General features: G+C 48.5%; 3 non-coding genes and 1 pseudogene across 3 annotated transcripts; all 4 read right to left on the bottom strand.

The window, feature by feature from the left end:
• Window positions 1-1,319: 1,319 nt before the first annotated feature.
• On the bottom strand, window positions 1,320-1,500 carry LOC119457164 (U2 spliceosomal RNA; annotated as a pseudogene).
• A 5,398-nt stretch (window positions 1,501-6,898) lies between these two features.
• LOC119457195 (U2 spliceosomal RNA) lies at window positions 6,899-7,089 on the bottom strand. Its single transcript, XR_005193188.1, has one exon. It is a non-coding gene; the product is annotated as a U2 spliceosomal RNA (small nuclear RNA).
• Window positions 7,090-7,491: 402 nt separating this feature from the next.
• On the bottom strand, window positions 7,492-7,681 carry LOC119457156 (U2 spliceosomal RNA). Its single transcript, XR_005193172.1, has one exon. It is a non-coding gene; the product is annotated as a U2 spliceosomal RNA (small nuclear RNA).
• A 6,631-nt stretch (window positions 7,682-14,312) lies between these two features.
• LOC119457155 (U2 spliceosomal RNA) lies at window positions 14,313-14,502 on the bottom strand. The gene has a single exon (XR_005193171.1). It is a non-coding gene; the product is annotated as a U2 spliceosomal RNA (small nuclear RNA).
• Between the last annotated feature and the right edge of the window lie 1,506 nt (window positions 14,503-16,008).

The raw sequence follows: 16,008 nt of genomic DNA, 5'->3' as shown, positions 1-16,008 counted from the left end.
GTTGCCGGCGTTTCCGCTGCTGGCACTTGTACAGCATCTTCTTGAGTGGACGCTAACGAGGCCGACGAAATGCTAGGCCTGTCATGCGTACTAGACTGAAGCGGTGGAAAGTTCTTGGACGCCGCCTCCGAGTAGGTACGCCGCAGCGAGCAAGCCACGGTCGCATGCGGGTCTCCACAGCGGCGGCACGGCAGAACGCAGCCCTTACCGTCGTGGCCGTAGATGCCGCACCTTGTGCAGAACGGAGCCGTACACTGCATTCTGAAGTGGCCCGATGACCCACACCGCCGGCAGACCCGCTGCATACCCCTGTAGTCGCAGGTCACCCGGTGGCCCGCCACCCTGAGGTAGTTAGGCACGGGAGAGCCAGGCTTCATTTCGATGCGCACGTAGCGCGTTCCGGTGGTGACGGTGGGACGTGTGCCCATCAGGCCTCGACTGATGCTAATCACCTTGCCGTATGGGGCCAGCGCTTGAGCGAGGGTCTCGCTGGATACGCGGCACGGGAGAAACATGACGGTCACCTGAGTGACCTGCGGGCTCAGGGGTACGATGGAGACGCGTTCCTCCCCGATGACGAGGCTGTCGGCGTCGACGAGTTTAGCCATGGCGGCTTCGCTTTTTACGGTTACTTGGTAGTTGCGCCCTCCAAAGTGCTGGACGCAGTATACCTCTTCCAAGGTTACTATTGAAGCCGTCGCGTCAACGACGTCTTCGGGACCTGCCCCCTCAGGGACGACGACATCGAAGGCGTAGGCCTTCTGGGTCGGTTGGCTGCTCATCTTGCCGACGTCTTCCAACCACAACACGCCGACACTGCGTAGAGATGTCCCCGGCCACCAGCAAGCGGTGGCCGAGATGTAGGCTGACGCTGGATGAGCTACTCTTGATCTTAGCCAAAAGGCCGAGAAGCGATAGCCACAGACGTTCGTCGACCTGACCGCCTCTTGACTGATCTCCAACATGGAGCCGGTGAATAGCGACACGAGAAACACAAAGTACGAATTATTGGTCGAAATAAACGAGCGAAGAAGTTGCTGTGTGTTCGATGAATGTGCACGCATCTTAACGTTTATATTACACCATCTACAGCTTGTTGTGTTTACGTTTGAAAGCGAAAACCAACTACACGCCGGCACTAACCATGCGTCGAGTCAGCTCCTTTGGGGCCCCCGACATGGGCACACAACGTCGCGGTGTCTCGATCGTTGTTTCGGTTACATTAAGTTCGACTGCAGTGACTTGATTGTTGGAACAGCTGTTAAAATTACTCGCTCGCCCTTGCAATACGCAGAACACAATTCTGATTTTTTTTTTCTCGACAGTGGGCCGTGCCCGGCTGTAGTGCAACGCCGGAACGACCCGTGGCGCCGTGAGGGCAAGCCCCGTACACGGCGCCGCTTTCCAAAAATAAAGTTAATATCAAAGACCCATCATAGGGCCATACCAGATATTAAGCTGATAAGAACAGGTAAAGAGAAGTTTATTTCAAACAGACATTCATGAAATACATGTGCACTAGTTTGGATTCATGTACAGGAAAACAAACACTAGCGGCACTGGCACATACAATCAAAATGGCACATTATGAAAATAAAAGAACACACTAAGGTGGCATATGAATCTGGCAGGTGTACTGACCTGCCAGTCATTAATGGGCTAGTATGGTAACAACTGCGCTGTGATGTGCCCATTACGGGACTTTATGAATCTTGTCGACCATTTGCGCAGAAACTGGTCTTCGTTCAGAGTGATCCAGTCTGCGCACGCTTGTTCGTACATGAGCTTACGCAAACGGCGTAGTAGCGGATACATTGCTCTGTTTGGCCGCCCCTGCATTGCCGCTGATCCTCGTTGGCGCCACAAAACAAATGCTCCTATACACCACAAAACAACATGGAATGGTGTTCGCGGTTGCTTTCTTGCCTGTATTCGTACATGGAACATCCGCCACAGTAGGAACCAAAATGTTTTTGATACTGTACACTCGAATAAGGCATGCTGCAACGTTTCTTCTTGTCTGCACTGAGGGCAGCGGTCAGTGCGACTTATTCCCCACGCTGCCGTGCGGTTCCGCGTTGGCAAGACGCGCCAACCTCGTCTCCATCCGAAGTCGCGAACCTCGGCGGGTACGGCCGACGAAGTCAGGCTGCGCCAGCGGACGCTCCTGCACCTCTGCAGTTCTTCCTGCGACAAGTGCTTAACCGCTAACCATTCGCAAACCTCCGTTGCCGGGGTGCTAACTAGGTCGACATCAGGTAAGGCTGTTCGAAGAGACTGAAGGGTACTACATACATATTTATAGAATGGCGGTGGCTGTTCCGCCGTAGGACCTGTCCTTTTTCCGGGTAAGAAAAGTTTTCTGGAGGTACCTAGAAAGTACTCAACCAGTTTCCTGCCTGGGTATTCCGGGTCGTTTACGAGGTCGTAGAAACCTCGCAATGCGAGGACAGAACTCATTGTTCTGATACAAGGGAGACTAAACCTCCTAGTTCCGTTGGAAGCCGAAGGAGCTGACGTGCCACTAGTTCAGTCTTGTTGTCCCACAAGAAAGAACCACAGAGTGTGGCTAGCCTCTGCGATGCCCTGCGTGGCGGACGCGCTATGCGTGCTACGTAGTAAAAAGCCGCGCAAACACTAGATTTCACTATGTAGCTGCGCTCGGCTAACGTCAGCGAAAACTTTGATGCCACTGACACCTTCACTTCTGCTTTCTTACGCAGGTCTGTCCACGTCTCCTGCGCTACTTCCCCGGACGTGTGGAACACCACTCCCAGGACTTTGACGCCAGCTACCCACTCGACTTCTCCGTCGAGGGCGGATGCAAAGTTCCCGAAGGCCATCGCCTTGCTTTTGTCTTTGTTCAAAAGGGCTCCGGATAATTCAGCGTATTCTTGGAATAAACGTAAGAAGGCGTAGTAGCTCTCTTCGTTTCTCAAGTAGAGTGACACGTCGTCTGCATATGCGGACACCTTTACTTCTCCTTGGCCTGGCAGTGGAAAGCCGCGTATGGACGGACAGAGTGATATGCGGCGCAGCAAAGGATCGAGACAAAGAACAAAGAGGTGAGGGCTCATTGAACACCCTTGCCTAAGGCCTCGTGTCACGGGGAAAGCATTGCTTAGACGGCCGTTTACGAGCAGTTTCGCAGATAAACCCGAATACAGGAGGCTGATCTTATCTACGAATTCGACGGGAAAGCCGAAAGCTTCTAGTACACCAAGCAAGTATCGGTATTCGACGCGATCGAAAGCTTTCGCTTGGTCAAGCGATACAAAATAGCCTGGGATGTGTGTCCTAGAAGCGAACGTAAAAAGGTCCCTCGTCAATGCTAAAGACGAAAAGATTGATCGACCTGGAACGCTACACATCTGCGTCTGGCTGATAATGTCGGAAAGAACGCTGCTCATTCTTTTCGCAAGCATTGACGAGACAATCTTGTAATCTGCATTTAGTAACGTAATCGGCCGCCATGAGCGTGGGTCTGAGGCCTGGCCGCCTGGCTTGGGCAGGAGGACTATCTGGCTGTCCCGGAAAGAGTCGGGCCGAATGCCATCTACTATGAAGGTGTTGACCATTGACAAAAGCGATTCTTTCACGGTGTCGAAAAATCGCACGTAAAACTGGATTGGAATGCCATCTGGACCGGGCGCAGAAGAAGCATTCATATCTTTTACCACTGCACGTAGCTCTTCAGGTGTCGCTGGCTCGCATAAACGCTGTAAGATGTCCTCTGATACCTGGGGCAGGTCGCGACAGAATTCCCTAAGTCTATCGCTGTAATCATCCCTGTCCCAGCTGCCTTCTTTGGCTGTGAGCACCTCGGCTACGTGCTTGGTAAAGACAGTACATATGTCGGACGAACGGTCGCTAAGAGCACCATCTGGGAGCGTGACATATGGAATTCTAGTAGGCCCTTTGTCCTCCGCCGATCCTGCCCGTATGTACCGGAGCACGGCTGGATCCGATAAAGGTTTACCCTGGGTGGTAGCAATACTGGCAGCTCTGGACGACTGACGGAGCAAGGTTTCGTACCTAGCCTTCAACAAGTCAAGGTAGTCTTGCATCGCAAACGTCAGGCTGTCTGCATTGCGGACAATTCGCATACGTCTAAGAATTTCATTTAGTTCGTGGGTGATCCGAATTTTTCGGTCACGTCCTGCTCGGGTGAGTATCGGACGCCACGCGGTCTTGAAATCGTCCCAAGTGCGGTGCTCTGCGCTACGCTCGACCAGGTCTGCTAATGAAGCGCCTATCGATGCGATGCTCTCGGGATCTGTGAGCAGGCTGGCGTCTAGTCGCCATAAATCACTTTTCGGCATGGTCTCACCGAGATCCAGATGTACCGACAATGGATAATGATCTGAGATGCGGGGTGTTCCCGCTGGAAAGGCTAAAACTTCACAATTGTCTAGGTAGCAGCTTAATTCAGGCGGAAAAAGGAATTTGTCTAGCCTGCTTGCTGACCTGCCTCTTTCCCAAGTTGGCCCGAATACGTCGTCATGCAACTGCACCCACGCATCGGAAAGACGAAATTGCTGAGCAAGCCGACGCAACGCACGCGTTCCGCGATAGTGACGGGACCGCCCGGGTCCGCGAGTGTCGCGGTCCTCATTTAAGCAACAATTGAAATCACCGACGATAAACGTCGGGTAAGGCTCGAACATGAACGTGTCTAATGAATCGAAAAATTCTGAGGAATTGGATCGGCGTGCGGGTGCATATATCGCCAGTGCTCTAACGCGTCTCGTGTACAGCCAAAAGTCAACTGCTAACGTGCGACCGTCGATACCGTACGTGCAATGGGCTCCCTTTCTAAAATGGGGATTTAAGAACACCACTCCTACACCACAAGAAACAGCATTTGTTAGAGAAAAGAAAGCATCAACAGAAAACCGGGCAGTAAAGTTTGACACGTCGAGGCGTGTCCGGAAATTACATTCTTGCAAGAAAAGCACGTCGACGCCCCGCGCTCGGGCGAAGTGCAACACCTCTCTCTGTTTGTCGACGGACCGAAACCCTTGAACATTCAGAGAGAGGAAATGCACCGCCGCCATGATGCAGGCGAAAAACGTCGCCATGTTACAGGCCTAGTTAAAGGGTTCCGCCCACGGCGGAACCCGATGCGCGCAGCTTTTTTGGAATCTTAGATCTACCATTTTTCTGCGAACCGCTCGAGTCCGTTTCTGCTTCGCGTGTTCGCTTTATATCTGGTTTATCAGTGTCCATTGCTTCTGTCTTAAGAAGCAGGTCGGTTACTTGACTTACTGGGTTCATCAACGATGCGTCCGTTGTTCGAGGCACTTGGTATCCCCTGGCTTGAGCGAGTCCGGTTTCACGTCCGGTGCCAGGTGACGGCGTCTGTTCGGGCTGGGGGTGGAGTCTTCGGTCAACCGAAGGACGCGGCTCGTCGGTGGGCTCGTTGACGGCAACGCTTTCGCGCGTTGCGGAATCTGCTGCGTCTGTTTCGTGCTCCGAAGGAGAGGTCGTCTTGCTGGAGTCTGTCTCTGATGCGCTGACTTCGGTGGTGCTCCTTTCAGTAGAGGGTAGCGGTGGGAAATCTTCGTCTTCCGAGCTGTCTGAAGATTCAGAGCGAGACGCGGTTTCGGAGAGTTCACTGTGGCGTGGCCCTTCTAGCGGCGTTTGTACTTCGTCTTGATCTGGCTGGCCGTCGTTGTCTTCGATACTGGCGGGGATGTTGGCGCTTGCGGCTGCAGCAGCGTAGGACCTGGGCAGGAAACAATCCGCTGTGACGTGGTTCCCGGAACAGCGGCGACACGGGGACGTGCACTTGGCAGTCTCGTGACCGTAGACTTCGCAGCGTTCGCAACGTGGCGTTTCACATGTCTTCCCAAGGTGGCCCTCTGCTCCACACCTTGAGCACACCTTGCGAATTCCTCGGTAGTCAAACATGATGCGGTGGCCTTGAACGGACAGGAAGTTTGGTACGGGCTTCGCCATTTCCATTCGAATGACCCTTACGCCGGTACCGACTGTCGGTCTTCCTTTGAACTGCGATTCTTGTATTGCGAGAACTTTTCCATACGTAGACAGGGCGGCTGCGAGTGTGGCGTCTCCCACGTACGGGGGAACTCGGAAGGCGGAAATGTAGAGGACTCGTGGTCCGACTTGAGCGACTGGGACCGAGGCGCCGTTCAGAACGAAGGAGCCCCGGGACGATAGTTTTACGGCGGCTGCTGCGGACGCGACAGCTGCGATGAACTTTACTCCTCCCTGGTGTTGGAGGGTCTCAAGGCCTCCCGGCCCTACGGTTTCTTCGATGGCGTCGATGATTTCATCGGCGCTGCTGCCCGTTGGCGCGTTGAAGGTGAAGCAGTGCGCCTTGGGCGGGGGTTCTCGGAACGCCATCCTGGAGGAGCTGGATGGCTAGATGTAGCCCTGGCTACCACGACGGAACGCGCGGCGCCGGGGCGTTGTTCTTGTCGGCTGAACGTCGGTTTAACACTTGATCTTAGCCAAAAGGCCGAGAAGCGATAGCCACAGACGTTCGTCGACCTGACCGCCTCTTGACTGATCTCCAACATGGAGCCGGTGAATAGCGACACGAGAAACACAAAGTACGAATTATTGGTCGAAATAAACGAGCGAAGAAGTTGCTGTGTGTTCGATGAATGTGCACGCATCTTAACGTTTATATTACACCATCTACAGCTTGTTGTGTTTACGTTTGAAAGCGAAAACCAACTACACGCCGGCACTAACCATGCGTCGAGTCAGCTCCTTTGGGGCCCCCGACATGGGCACACAACGTCGCGGTGTCTCGATCGTTGTTTCGGTTACATTAAGTTCGACTGCAGTGACTTGATTGTTGGAACAGCTGTTAAAATTACTCGCTCGCCCTTGCAATACGCAGAACACAATTCTGATTTTTTTTTCTCGACAGTGGGCCGTGCCCGGCTGTAGTGCAACGCCGGAACGACCCGTGGCGCCGTGAGGGCAAGCCCCGTACACGGCGCCGCTTTCCAAAAATAAAGTTAATATCAAAGACCCATCATAGGGCCATACCAGATATTAAGCTGATAAGAACAGGTACTACATTTGATCTTAGCCAAAAGGCCGAGAAGCGATAGCCACAGACGTTCGTCGACCTGACCGCCTCTTGACTGATCTCCAACATGGAGCCGGTGAATAGCGACACGAGAAACACAAAGTACGAATTATTGGTCGAAATAAACGAGCGAAGAAGTTGCTGTGTGTTCGATGAATGTGCACGCATCTTAACGTTTATATTACACCATCTACAGCTTGTTGTGTTTACGTTTGAAAGCGAAAACCAACTACACGCCGGCACTAACCATGCGTCGAGTCAGCTCCTTTGGGGCCCCCGACATGGGCACACAACGTCGCGGTGTCTCGATCGTTGTTTCGGTTACATTAAGTTCGACTGCAGTGACTTGATTGTTGGAACAGCTGTTAAAATTACTCGCTCGCCCTTGCAATACGCAGAACACAATTCTGATTTTTTTTTCTCGACAGTGGGCCGTGCCCGGCTGTAGTGCAACGCCGGAACGACCCGTGGCGCCGTGAGGGCAAGCCCCGTACACGGCGCCGCTTTCCAAAAATAAAGTTAATATCAAAGACCCATCATAGGGCCATACCAGATATTAAGCTGATAAGAACAGGTACTACACAAGGGGAAGTTTATTATCGCCAAAACAATTAGTACATTTCACATGGGTAACATTTGCACAACTCGGTGCGGTATACACAAAATTTGTACACTAAGACACAAGAAATTATACAAACAAAAGAATTTTTTTTACACGTTGTTGTTCAGTAGTAAAACATTTTTGTTCACTATGGGAGCTCACATTGGGGATTTTTTTTTTTTTTTTTAGAAGGGAGCAATACTCAACTCGAGTTTACCGTTTCTTTCTTGGATAAAACGTGTGTGCCATTTTCTCAGAAAGTTGTCTTGTTTGTTCAGTTGTGTTCGGGCGTTCATAAACTTGTACACTAAAAGTCTTGTTTTTCTTATAGGTGGAAATGTGGCTCGCTTTGGTCTTCGTGTTGCTTCGGCAAGGTTTCTTCGATTCCATATAAACATCATTAGGGTTATTCGTAGTAGGTCGTGTATTCGTGTTCCAGGTCTTGATTGTTTCGGTGTGTCTATGTGGAGGATCTTTTTTGCAAGTTTCCAAGTGGCTTGTGCTGCGTGACATTTGAAGATGGCATGGTCTACTGTTTCTGTTTCGTTACAATTTATGCATCGTTCATTTGGGACAATTCCCCAGGCGGCCAGTCTTTCTTTTGTTGGTAGAACTTTCCATTGTCTGCGCCATTCAAATTCTCTCACTTCATCTGGCATTTTCAGTTTGGTTAAATAAGCCCATTTACTTTTTTCGCACTTTTCCAGTTCTTCGTTTGATAGGTTCAGTGTGGCAAATTCTTCGCTGAAAGTTTTAATAGAGGTTTTCTTCAGATCTAGCGCCGGTGTTTCTTGAGATATCGTCTTTTTGGTTCCGGTCACTGCTCTGTAAAAGGGGAGTGGAATTTCGGCTGTGGGTCCTTCATGTGTTTCTGTGATAAAGGTTTTCTTTAAAGTGCTTAACCAATATGCCATTAAGCTTCTGCCGGGGTACGTGGTGTTATCTGCCAGTGTCTGTGTTGTCTTTGTACTTATTATCCGTGCGATTAGAGGTATGTTGGGTAAACTTAGTCCTCCTCTGTCTTCTGGTAAGTGGAGGATGTGTTTCTGGATTGGTGGTGGCTTCTGGTTCCATAAAAAGCTAGAAGTCATGCTAGTTAATTTGACTGCTGTTTGTCGTGGCATTAGGCAAATTTTTGCTGCATAAAATGCATATGCACAAGCTTTGGTTTTTATTATTTCTATTCGTGCTTTAAGGGAGAGGTTATATTTCGCTGCCTCTGTAAGGACTTTTTCGGATTTGTTTATCGCTTCTGTCCAGGTCCTTGCTGATACTCCGTTGGTGTTGAAGGTTATACCTAGTACTTTTATTGTGTCTAGTAGCTGTATGTTTTCGGGCAATTTTTCTGTGGGGGATCCGAATACTAAGGCTTTGCTTTTGTTTGGGTTTAGTTTGGCACCTGATATTTGTGAGAATTGGTGAAAAATCTGTTGGAATGTACATAAACTACTGGCATCTCTAACGAATAAGGCGATGTCATCTGCGTAGGCGGCAATTTTGACAGTCTCTTGTCCTGTCATCGGGAAGCCTCTGATTTTTTCGGATGCGGCTACTTGTCTTAAGAGTGGATCGAGGGATAATACAAAAAGTGGTGCTGATAGGGCACAGCCTTGTCTAACTCCTCTAGTTATCGTGATGGCTGGTGTGATGTCGCCGTTTATTAATATTTTGCTCTGTATGCCAGTGTAGAGGCACTTTATATAGTCTACGAAATTTTTTGGCAGTCCAAATGCTTCTAAAATATTGATCAGGTAATCGTGTTCCACTCTGTCGAAGGCTTTGGATTGGTCGATTGATATGTAGAAGCCCTGAGTTCCTTTTTGCTGCATGTATGTAAACACGTCTCTTGTTAATGTCAAGGTGGCAAAAATTGACCTGCCAGGTACGGAGGACGCTTGATAGGGGGATATTAAGTTGGGGAGAAGGCTCGAGAGTCGTTTGGAAAGTAGCGTTGTGAGTATCTTATAATCTGTATTTAACAGTGTGATGGGTCTCCATGCGCCGGCGTCTGTGGGATCCCCTCCTTCTTTCAGTATGAGTGTAACATGACCTGTGTTAAACGATTCTGGTTTCTGTTTGTTTATGATGAAGTTGTTTAGCATTCCAAGCAACTCATCTGCTATTTCTTCGAAGAAGGTGTGATAGAACCCTGTCATCAATCCATCGGGACCCGGTGCTGTTGTATGCTTCATTGATTTAATGATTGTTTTCAGTTCTTGTTTTGTGACTGGTGCACAAAGGGCATCATTCTCTATGTTGCTTTTATCTAGTGCGTTGCAAAAAGTGTTTGTTATTTCTCTATAGTTGTCTGATTTATTAATGTTTTCCCTGTGAAAGATACTTGTAAAATGCTCTTCTATAGCTTCTTTGATTTTTTGTGGGTCTGACGTAATCTCTCCATCTCTTGTTCTAATCTCCGCTATTCTGGTTTGTTTTGACCCCCTTGATGTAGTGTTGTGAGCATATAATGCGTCCGTGCACTCATCTTCGGAAAGTTTAAGCTGAGCCGCAGTTTGACTTGCTTTGGAGGATTCTCGTATGGTTTCGTCGTATTTTGTCTTCATCATGTCAATGTACTCTTGTGTGGTGAACGTTAGTTCACCTCCTCTCTCTATGATTCTAATTCTTCTCAGAATTTCATTAAGTGTTTTCGTTATCCTCATGCATCTATTTCTCCCAGCGGATTTCAGGATTTCTCTCCATTCATCTTTCAGTTCATCCCATGTCTTATCGCGTTGTGTGTTATGTGCTTGTATAGTGCGCTGTATTTCTATTTTAATCTCTTCTTGGCTTTGAATATCGTGTAGGAGAGCGGCATTCATTTTCCATGTGTTTTCATTGCTTACTCTGCCTGGATTGCCTTTGATTGTGACTGATACGGGTTTGTGGTCGCTGATGTGGGAGAGTTCTGGTGATAGAGTTACCACTTGACAATTTTCTAGCTGTTGTATTAAGGCTTGCGTTATGTAAATCCTATCAAGTCTGCTGGCTGTATGTCTGGAAGTTCGTGTAGGTTCGAAACTATCCGCGTGTTTTAAGATCCATGTGTCTGACATTTGGTTTTGTGTGAGTAAGTTTCTTAGTTCCTTTGCGTGATAGTTGGACGCGCCCTGTCCTGGGCCTCGTATGTCGCGCATTGTATCCAATACGCAATTGAAATCCCCTAGGATGATGTACTGCCTCGGCTCTAACATATATGTTTGTAAATTTTTGAAGAAATTATTCGTAAGGCTTCGTGTTACCGGTGCGTATACATTTATTATGCGTGTTCTTTTCCCGTCGACAAAAATGTCTACCGCTGTGACTCTCCCTTCCGTGTCGCTCGTGAAGTGCGCGCTTTCTCTAAATCTATTGGATATGAAAATTATTCCTGTGCCGCGGCAATGAGCGTCCGTCAAGGAGAAGAAGGCATCCATGCCGAATCTGTGCCGGAATTCTAACACATCTCTTGATGTTCTGAAATTTGTTTCCTGGATGCATAGAATGTCGATGTGTTTTTGTCTGGCTAGATGGATTATTTCGCGTTGTTTGTCTGGGTCTCTGAAACCTCGGACGTTAAATGACATTACGTTAAGTTGGGGCATGTTTACGCAAATGATTGATAGAACAAAGCAGGAAAAAAGGATGTGGAATAAAAGCGTGGGTCGCCTTCTACTTAACGAACGCTCTTTGTGCATGGTTACTTGTCGTTTCTTTGCGGCGCGGCAAAGCGATAAGAAGAGTTGTGGGATGCTTGCGGTTTAGTCTTTCTTTCATCTTTGAACCTTAGTATAATGTTTATCGAATGACGTCTCGACGGTTAACTTCATAGTGGGGCTATTCCGGCTCGCCCAAGAAAAGGATAGTTGTTCACTGATGCAAGTGTGGGTGCAACTCGGGCCGTTTGACATATAACATATGAAAGCAACGATAAGGAGCGGGGGCAAGTTAATCGGCCAAGCAGTGCATGCGCGCAAGCTCTCTTTCCTGATGGTAGTTATCGGAGGGGTTGACCTGGAGAGGGTGTTTCGATTGACGGCACACCCTTTCGTGGTCGTTTCAAATTTATGACGTAAAAAGGACGTCATTGTTAAAAGATGGGAAGGAGCGTCTCGGAGAGAGGCCTGTTTGTTCGGTGCTCATTGTGGATGCACTGCTCTGCCGATTTTTTTTTTTTTTTTTTTTTTTTTGGGGGGGGGGGGGGCATCATATTGTACGTGCAACAATGTTACAATCGAGAAGAAAAAAAAAGGAAAGTAGCGTACAACAGTCACTACATATTGGGTGTTGGGAAAGCTATAGTACAGAGTATTAGAACATATCTTTGTCACTTACATCTTCAGTTGAAGAGTGTTGCGAGTTGGCCGGAGAGTCGACGCGTGCTTTTTTGGTCTGTGACGCTTTGCCGCTGTTCGTGTCGCCTCCGCTGCTTGTCGTTTCGGGTTTGGGTCTCCGTTGTGACCTTGATCGGTCGCGTCGAAGATCCGGTAGCTGTGTAGTTGCAGCTTCTGGAAGCCAGGGGTCTTGTAGTTTGTCGGTACTGTCACTTGAGTGGTAGCCTGTTGATCTTCGGCTTTGATGTGAGTTGGGTTGCGCCTTCGATGTTTTGCCTCCCTCGTTGGTTTTTTGGGGTCTTGTAATGGTAGTTCCTTTGTTGGCCTTTGGGTTGGCGTTGCCTTTAGATGATGTATTCATGGTGGTCAGCATAGGTCGCAGTGGGCGTTCGTCAAGATTTGTTGGTGAAGGCATTGTGCTAGATTTCTGGCTTTCTTTGCCTTCAGTCTTGTCTTGCTTTTCCTCTTGTGGGCTGTTGGCGTTTCCTGTGTCGGGGGTTTCTTCACCTGCAGATTCTTTCGAAGTTTTCCCTTGTGATTCTGCATACTTGTTTGTTTCGTCCGATGAGGTTTGTAAACTGTTGTCCGATTCTTCGTTTAGAGCATTGTAACTTCCAGTGCTTGCGTGTCCGGATTCGGCCGAGGTTTGGCTTGCGTTGGCGCTCGTCTGGGTTGACGATGCTGCTATTGCTTTCATATCGCTTATAAGCGTTGCTTTTAGGCTTGCACTGCGTGTTGGTGGAGTCTTAGTTAAGACTGTCATTGTCCTAGCTGGGGAAGGTGCTTGTGAAGTTGAGGCTACGGGTTCTGAGCTTGGTTTGTCGGTTTGTCTTGTTGCAGCCGCGTAGGAGCGAGGTAGGAAACAGTCTTTAGTCGAATGTTCTCTGCCACATTTGCGACATTTGCCATTACATTCCCCACTGTTGTGGCCGTAGCTTTTGCAGCGGTCGCAGTGAGGCGTCGGGCAATTGGCGGCTACGTGCCCTTCTTCATTGCATTTGCCACACACTCGGCGCATGCCTCTGTATTCAAGCATGGCTCGGTAGCCTTGAATTGTGAGGAAATTCGGGGCCGGCTTGGTCATCTCTAGCTTGGCTACACGTGTACCGCTGAAAACTTCTTGCCTTGAGTGCATGGTTGCGAAATACATGTCTCGGACTTTACCGAAAGGTTGTAGGGCTGCGGCGACTGTTTCATGCGAGATGTACGGAGGTAGTCGGAAAATGTTGACTGGGACACATGGTGTACCAACAGCTTCGACTTGAATTACGTTTTCAGCTATCTTAAAGCTTCCCTGAACGAGTAGCTGTGTTGCCTGTTCAGGTGTCTTGACACACACGAGGAACTTGAACCCTCCAAGATGTTGCAAGAACAGTACACCATTGGCGCCTGTAACTTCTTCTACGCTGTCGATAATTTCATCCACAGATGTGGTAGAATCTGGTACCGTGAACAAGAAACAATGTTCCTTGGGAGGGGGCGGAACTTGGCGTGAAGCCATTTTCTTGAAAAGGAAAAGCAGAGTGGGCGTACCACACGGCCTTCTAATCTTGTCAAACTGATAATCTCGTGCTTACTTGGATGTGGTTCTTGCTAGCTGCCTCGGCTTGCTGGACCCATCCAGGCTCGGCCAATGGCACTGACGCTCTTCACTGACTGGTTGCTCTGGGGCCCGGCAGATGGTGCTGACCGGGGCGCTTGGAAGGGGAACGAGATAACCCGCCTGTCGCCGGTCGTCCAAGATCCGATGGTTCCCAAGGCTCAGCTAGAGGGCGCCAGGAGTGTGCACAGCTGGTCTGGGATGATCTTGAGGGTCCCCTGGGGGTCCTCGTCTTGAGGGCGAGACCCCAGGCACACGCAGATGACTCGTCGGAAAACTCTTCTCGGCCCGGGGGCAGTGATCTTAGCCAAAAGGCCGAGAAGCGATAGCCACAGACGTTCGTCGACCTGACCGCCTCTTGACTGATCTCCAACATGGAGCCGGTGAATAGCGACACGAGAAACACAAAGTACGAATTATTGGTCGAAATAAACGAGCGAAGAAGTTGCTGTGTGTTCGATGAATGTGCACGCATCTTAACGTTTATATTACACCATCTACAGCTTGTTGTGTTTACGTTTGAAAGCGAAAACCAACTACACGCCGGCACTAACCATGCGTCGAGTCAGCTCCTTTGGGGCCCCCGACATGGGCACACAACGTCGCGGTGTCTCGATCGTTGTTTCGGTTACATTAAGTTCGACTGCAGTGACTTGATTGTTGGAACAGCTGTTAAAATTACTCGCTCGCCCTTGCAATACGCAGAACACAATTCTGATTTTTTTTTCTCGACAGTGGGCCGTGCCCGGCTGTAGTGCAACGCCGGAACGACCCGTGGCGCCGTGAGGGCAAGCCCCGTACACGGCGCCGCTTTCCAAAAATAAAGTTAATATCAAAGACCCATCATAGGGCCATACCAGATATTAAGCTGATAAGAACAGGTACTACACAAGGGGAAGTTTATTATCGCCAAAACAATTAGTACATTTCACATGGGTAACATTTGCACAACTCGGTGCGGTATACACAAAATTTGTACACTAAGACACAAGAAATTATACAAACAAAAGAATTTTTTTTTACACGTTGTTGTTCAGTAGTAAAACATTTTTGTTCACTATGGGAGCTCACATTGGGGGTTGTCTCACAGTTTTTTTTTTTTTTTTTAGAAGGGAGCAATACTCAACTCGAGTTTACCGTTTCTTTCTTGGATAAAACGTGTGTGCCATTTTCTCAGAAAGTTGTCTTGTTTGTTCAGTTGTGTTCGGGCGTTCATAAACTTGTACACTAAAAGTCTTGTTTTTCTTATAGGTGGAAATGTGGCTCGCTTTGGTCTTCGTGTTGCTTCGGCAAGGTTTCTTCGATTCCATATAAACATCATTAGGGTTATTCGTAGTAGGTCGTGTATTCGTGTTCCAGGTCTTGATTGTTTCGGTGTGTCTATGTGGAGGATCTTTTTTGCAAGTTTCCAAGTGGCTTGTGCTGCGTGACATTTGAAGATGGCATGGTCTACTGTTTCTGTTTCGTTACAATTTATGCATCGTTCATTTGGGACAATTCCCCAGGCGGCCAGTCTTTCTTTTGTTGGTAGAACTTTCCATTGTCTGCGCCATTCAAATTCTCTCACTTCATCTGGCATTTTCAGTTTGGTTAAATAAGCCCATTTACTTTTTTCGCACTTTTCCAGTTCTTCGTTTGATAGGTTCAGTGTGGCAAATTCTTCGCTGAAAGTTTTAATAGAGGTTTTCTTCAGATCTAGCGCCGGTGTTTCTTGAGATATCGTCTTTTTGGTTCCGGTCACTGCTCTGTAAAAGGGGAGTGGAATTTCGGCTGTGGGTCCTTCATGTGTTTCTGTGATAAAGGTTTTCTTTAAAGTGCTTAACCAATATGCCATTAAGCTTCTGCCGGGGTACGTGGTGTTATCTGCCAGTGTCTGTGTTGTCTTTGTACTTATTATCCGTGCGATTAGAGGTATGTTGGGTAAACTTAGTCCTCCTCTGTCTTCTGGTAAGTGGAGGATGTGTTTCTGGATTGGTGGTGGCTTCTGGTTCCATAAAAAGCTAGAAGTCATGCTAGTTAATTTGACTGCTGTTTGTCGTGGCATTAGGCAAATTTTTGCTGCATAAAATGCATATGCACAAGCTTTGGTTTTTATTATTTCTATTCGTGCTTTAAGGGAGAGGTTATATTTCGCTGCCTCTGTAAGGACTTTTTCGGATTTGTTTATCGCTTCTGTCCAGGTCCTTGCTGATACTCCGTTGGTGTTGAAGGTTATACCTAGTACTTTTATTGTGTCTAGTAGCTGTATGTTTTCGGGCAATTTTTCTGTGGGGGATCCGAATACTAAGGCTTTGCTTTTGTTTGGGTTTAGTTTGGCACCTGATATTTGTGAGAATTGGTGAAAAATCTGTTGGAATGTACATAAACTACTGGCATCTCTAACGAATAAGGCGATGTCATCTGCGTAGGCGGCAATTTTGACAGT

The sequence above is a fragment of the Dermacentor silvarum genome, chromosome 6 (genome assembly GCF_013339745.2).
Source record: "Dermacentor silvarum isolate Dsil-2018 chromosome 6, BIME_Dsil_1.4, whole genome shotgun sequence".
Lineage (NCBI taxonomy): Eukaryota > Metazoa > Arthropoda > Arachnida > Ixodida > Ixodidae > Dermacentor > Dermacentor silvarum.
The sequence above is the reverse complement of the archived record's forward strand: the minus strand, read 5'-3'. Positions and strand labels throughout refer to the sequence as shown.